Source organism: Opisthocomus hoazin, chromosome 7 (genome assembly GCF_030867145.1).
Source record: "Opisthocomus hoazin isolate bOpiHoa1 chromosome 7, bOpiHoa1.hap1, whole genome shotgun sequence".
In the NCBI taxonomy this organism is placed as follows: domain Eukaryota; kingdom Metazoa; phylum Chordata; class Aves; order Opisthocomiformes; family Opisthocomidae; genus Opisthocomus; species Opisthocomus hoazin.
The window spans coordinates 1,898,091-1,904,090 of NC_134420.1; the positions used below are offsets into that span (position 1 = coordinate 1,898,091).

At 53.1% G+C, this 6,000-nt stretch overlaps 1 protein-coding gene across 6 annotated transcripts in view; it reads right to left on the bottom strand.

The window, feature by feature from the left end:
* DAGLA (diacylglycerol lipase alpha) overlaps positions 1-3,472 on the bottom strand; it is a 77,122-nt gene extending 73,650 nt beyond the window's left edge. For all 6 annotated transcript variants that reach the window (XR_012764487.1, XM_075425595.1, XM_075425596.1 and 3 more), the window contains exon 1: positions 3,351-3,472. The gene's annotated coding sequence lies outside the window, so the exon portion shown is untranslated. The remainder of the gene's footprint in view (positions 1-3,350) is intronic.
* Positions 3,473-6,000: the final 2,528 nt, after the last annotated feature.

The following is a 6,000-nucleotide window of genomic DNA, read 5'->3' on the forward strand; positions in this document are numbered from 1 at the left end:
CTGCTGGATCATTGTCGGAATCGGAGCAACTGCCAGCTGTAACGGAGCGCTATTTACTGCTACCCGGGTGGCAAGCTGGAAAGGGGACTTGTGCTGTTTTCTCAGAGGAAAAGCAGGGTGCAGGCAGATTCCCCAAAGTAAAAGCCACTTGGTTCTAGTGCAGATACAAAAAAAAAAAATCTTTGCTACACAAGGAAAAAGTCTTGAACACCCTTCCCCTGTCTGAAGAGAGAACAGAATCACTGCTGGTTTAACGCAAGAAAGTTTAATAAATTGTAGGCAGGCCTGCAAATGACTCGAAGCCTTGCAGGCTGTTACCCACCCAGAGCTGAGCGGCGTTCCAAGCACGCCGGGGTTTGCTCTCAAGCATTAGCACACTCATATTTCCTACAGGTCTCCAGCTTGCTGGTCCTTGCCTGGAGGGGACCCACAAAACCAAGAGGATTGGTATTTATGCTGCTTTAAGGAGAGTTTTCTAAGTCATAAAGGCTGGAAGGCAGTATATAAATCTTGTTTGCAAATCCATTCAATTTTATTGCAACTCAGAAACCAGTGACCTAGTTTTGATGAGCTAATTCAAAATTAATTCACTTCTCAGATGAAGCTGCACAGGAAACGCCCCTCTGCCTGTTTTTACCCTCGGCACTATAAAACACCAATAAACACCGGTACCTTCAGCACCCTAGGATTAAAGGTCACCTCAAACAGAGACACAACCCAAACTTCACATGGATTGCAGTGGCAATTCATAGCGGGTGCACTCGGATCCCACCGGGAACGCCAAGCTGTGTTAGAGAGAAACAAATACAGGTGGAACTGATAAAAAGATGCGAGTCAAGTGGGTCTATCAAAGGGCAGCTAGAGGCCTCGCAAGTTTACATCTCCAGTTTCTGGTTAGATGCACACAGTGTTTAAGGGACACAGAAAAACCTCTTCTGTCTTAGAACAAATTGAGGTTGACATAGCACGAGGAATGTGACATTTATATTCCCAACCAAAATCCAAAAGCACATCCGTGCACTTACAGGCAAAGATTTGTTGTAACTATTCATAGGAATTTTGACAAAGCTTCATAAAAAGTAAAACTCTGTCAAAATTCAGTATCTGCTGAAGATAAGTTTTCTCAACACTTTTGAACAGTCTGATATCAACTTTTTTTTACAAAACAGACTGACAGGTATTTTGGTTTGCCCTATTTCTCTTCTTTTTTTTTTTTAAAACACAACTTGGTCAGAGGGAGTATTTTCATCCTTCCCACTTTTCTTCCTGGAGCAGAACGTTTCTCAGTTTTAACTGCTCAGATCATTGTTGCACAACTGCTCCTTCCTAGCAGTCTGGAAGAGAAACGGGTGGACACAGCACACTGAAGTTTGCCTTTCTCATTACCATTTCCCAGCAATAATTAAGCTGTCAGGGACTTACAGCAGTCCCTGTTGCTGTGACTTCTGATTTGATTTTTGCCTACAGCAATCAGAAGGATCCAACCCAGTGCCTTGAGTTAAAATAGAATTCTGATCAACTCTGGTTTTACAGGTCAGCGCTACCGAGATCAGTGCCAGCAAATATATGTAGTTCCAATATGTAATTTTGACTCTATAGTATGTTAGAGGGAGTACAATTTTTTACAAATAGCAGAGATAGTAACTACCAATTCTGTTCTTTTACTTAAATATGGATTAAAGGGGAACATTGTCCTTCTCCTTTCTGAAGGGTTTCTGTTACAGAAGTTCCAGGCTATATGCATTATTTACCACATAGCAGATGCTGTTCGAGATTCTTGTCCCCGTTAGCCGTTGCTGGCCTGTCTGTCCACTACAAACTGACACACATTCACTGGGCTGAGCAGTAATCTAATCAGCAGCTTTAAGAACCCAATGTAACTTTTATGACACAGAAAGGTAACACCTAGGGCAACGAGTAACTTCACCCAGATAACGTTTTCCTCTTTAGAAAGCTTGCCACCAGTGCCTAACAGATACTCCCTTCCTCCTCAATACAAACTAACCTCCTTAACAGTGTAGGCACTTCCCCACAAGATACACATTTCACCCAAGCCAACGTCATAAAACCGAGAGATTAAAGACTCCGTCTTTTCAAAAGCCACTTCCTACAATTTCATTATCTCCCAGCCACGACTGTTTTAAAAAACACTCAGCCTGACCACACAAGCTCAGATACTTGTCCCTGTTCAGCCAGAAAATGACAGCGGGATGTAGCAACTCACCACCAGGTAAGGCAAGGTTTTATCCTGGCAGGCGAGTAATCTCCTTCCCACCTTGGCAGAGGTTATACTCTCCCACAGAACCATCTCCTTTAACATGCTGGCTAATCTATCGAACAGAGATTTGCTGCTTTCAGCACGCAACACTCAGAAACGCTCCAGCGTCCCAGAAGCTGTATATCTCTGGCGATCGCTACGCTGTTTCCCCACCTGGAGCTGGCTGTAAGCTCCATCCCACGTATTGGGACCTGCAGACTCAGCAATCCCCATTCCTATAATCCAAGCAGCAACCGAAGCCTGCCCCAAACGCACCGGGCAGGTACCAATTCCCAGAAACGGGCACAGCGTGAATTCCAGCCGAGCCGCCTGGCAACGTCCGGGCTGTAAGATCTCTGAGTGATAAAGCCTTTACTTTTACAACCATGCAGGTCTCCGTGACCCTAACTGGGGATTTCTACGGTCAGGGCTCATCACCCGCTGTGCCAGATCCGTGTCACTGGAGCACTTTTCGTGCCAGCTAACTGTTTCGGACGCCGGTCCCTGCAGAGAAGTAATAAAGGCTGAGAGAAAGAACCCGTGTGTCACACCCACCCCCTCCACACGCCGGCACCGTCTCCCTGTACAACCAGACAGCAACATCCCTCCCATCTCCCGCACTGGGATAAGGCTGGTGGGCAAGGCCGGCTCGGACTGGGGGTCTCGGGTCCCAAATTCTGCCCCCGCCATCGGCCTAGCGCTCCGCCTCGCCCCTGCCTGAGGGAAAGGACCGCCGCTTGCTGGGGGGTGCAGGCCCCACGGCGAGGGGACCCCTCCAGCCCCCTCCTCCCGCCGCGGCCTTGCCTCTCCCCGCAGCGAGGGAGGGAAACGGCTCCGCCGACCCCGCCCGAGCCCGCCAGCCGCCTCCCGAGCGGGGCGGGACGGGACAAAGCACCGCCGGGGCGGGGGACGGCACCGGGAGCCCCCTCAAACCCCCTCCTCAGTTTCGCCCCTCAGCGCTCCCGCGGCCCGCCGGGACCCCGCACCTGCCGCCGCGGCCTCCTCCCCTCCCGGCCCGCGGGAAGGCGCTGCCAGACCCCCTCCGGGGCCGGCCCGGGGGTCGCCGCCACTGCCCCCCCCCCCCCCGCCTCACCTCGCAGCCGCCGCCGCCATGGACCCAGGCCCAGGGCCGCCGCCACCTCCATCCCGGGGGCCTCGCGGCCCCCCGATTCTCCAACACCGCCTCCGCCCGTGCAGGGGCCGCCCCCGCCCGTGCCGGGCCGCCCACTGCGTCAGCTTCGTAAGGGCCGCTACGCACCCAGCGGTCACCATGGCGACGGCTGGGGCGAGAGCGCCTAAGTACGGGGGGGGCTGCGGCGCCCCCTGGCGGGCCCAAGGCGGCGGCGCGGGCCGGGCCTGCCCGCCGCGGGGCTGAGGGGAGCGGTGCGGCGGGGCCGGCCGCTCTCGCCCCCCGCCTCAGGGGCACCCGAGCCCGGCCAGGGCCCCCTCACGACCACCCTCCTCCTCCCCTGCTTGGCCGCAGCCCCCTGCGGGAGCCCGGTCCCTCCACCCCTACCAGCCCCCAGCCAGGGGTGCACGGCGGCCCTGTGGCAGCCAGAGCCCCCCCCCCCCCCACCCCTCACCTCACCTCAGGGCGTCGAAGCAGCTTTGTTCCCTCACCCACGACCCTCGGGACGGCCCCGCCGCTGCCTCCCAGGGGCAGAGCCGGCCCTCCCCGCACCCCCTTCCCCGAGAAATGCCATCCCGCATAACACGGAGGCCTGGCTCCATCGCGGAGCCTGCCAGGGCACCCGCCCGCCTGGCACACCTCTCCCCATCCCCACACGGATGGCAGCAGCTCACCAGTGCTGGGCTTGAAATTAATCAAAGGCTTCAAGCTCTAACGTGGCTGAAATGGAAGTAAGGTTTTGCTACCTGTGAGCAGGTGAGGTTTTACTGTCTGTAAGCACGGACAGCTCTGCCTGGCCCACGCAGCCAGCACTCTCGAGCAATCCCAGTGCCATCGCCGCTGGCTCCTGCATACACTTACCAGAAAAATCCTGGTGGGGATGGACTCGCCGTGACAGCCTTCCCCTGGTTACGGCATCTGGGCGGCAAGGAGGACAGCGATAGCCCAGGTCGGACACAGCAGCGACCTCAACACAGCAAGTACCAAAGTATCAGCCAAGGACGTCATTTAGATGCCCTTATTGCAAAAGGCTAGAAAAGTAGCAAAAAAAAAAAGTCTCCTGTGGGTAGGAATACCTGTCCCAGAAAACAGCTAAGCTCACTCAGCAGGAGATAGCAGCATATACCCGTCTGTCCATTCCTCCTTAAAACAAGCAGAACAGCCTTCAAATGGTCTGCTCGGTGATATCACTGTACCTTGAAAATAAAATAGCCTGACTGTACGACAGGTGATAGAACAACATTCAGCAAAAGCTTTGAAGCACCGCTATTCATTTATGCTGAGGTCTTTGTATACCACTCAGGCATAAAAATCACACTCATGCTCATTTTAAGTGGCTCTGGTTTAGATGAAAAGCTGGTGCCAAATATAGTATTTCGACAAATCATTTTATCCCGGTGTGTGGCACTTCCAAGGTCTTCCTTCAGCACGAACCCTTCTCAGCAGAGCGGTGCCAATCCGGCGGGCAGACGCTCCTGGAAGCGCTGGAACCTGGAGCAGACAAGCAGAAATCTCAGGAAAACTGTAAGCAACTATTTTATTAATGAAAATACAATCAGTAGCTGTTCAAGACTTTCAATTCGAGTGGTGGTATAGAGTACATACCAGCCCAGATCTTGCCAATTAATGTACACAAGTCATCACAGGCAATTAATCTCATACAGCTCAGGCTTTCTGCTTGCAAGCAGTCCCAGCTGTCCGCATCAAACTCGGCTCCACAAAAGAACTGCCAGTGAGCGAGGGCCAGACCGTATTTATAGCACAGCTCCAGCAACAGCGTACACCACCGCTATCGGCAGCTCTTGCTTTCCAGACTTCTATATGGCAGTGACAAAATTTACAAACAAATTTGGACTTTGTTTGGTGTAAGCCCGCTTCCTTAACACTCCCCCAAGTGTTAAGGGAGGACTCGGCACCCCCCAGAATTCCCTCATCTCTGCAAAGGGCATTGCCCTCCATCACTGCGTGCGAGGGCAGGTGGCAGAGCACTCAGGGTAAAAACTACCCGCCAGAAAAAAAAGCTGCTTAAGACATTAATTTGAGTGCATCACAAGAGAGAGGGGATGTCCACTAAGTCCCAGAGAACCACTTTAGCCCTGCTGAACCCGGTCCCCACCTACATCCTCTGCAGCAAGAACGTTAGCTTACAAGTTTTCCAACCTGGGAAAAATAAAAGCGTTTGGTTTTGCGTGCCCGGGGCGATGGTGTGGAAGAGTGCACGCGTCAGTGACGCTTCCTACGTCTTCGGAGGGATGTAGGAGAGCAGAGTTGCAGCATCAAAGATAACTATACAAGTATCAGCTGGGTTATCACAGCAGATAGCTCAGACACGTGCCTGTTGGGGTGCTCTGACACAGCCTGCTTTATTGCCTCTCCGCCAGGACCTCGCCTTCGTTGACACCCCACAGCAGTTTCACAATAAAACCTGCAGCAGCAAAACTGGCTTAAGAAATTGCCAGCCCTCACCATCCCAACTCACCTTGGACCATTCTGCACTGCTGGTGCTGCCAAGCACAGCTGAAGAATAACCCAGGAACACAGGAGTTCTCTGTTCTTTAACCTGGAGCACGTCATACCTCAAACACACGGGCAGGTATGGCACACAGCTTGTCTG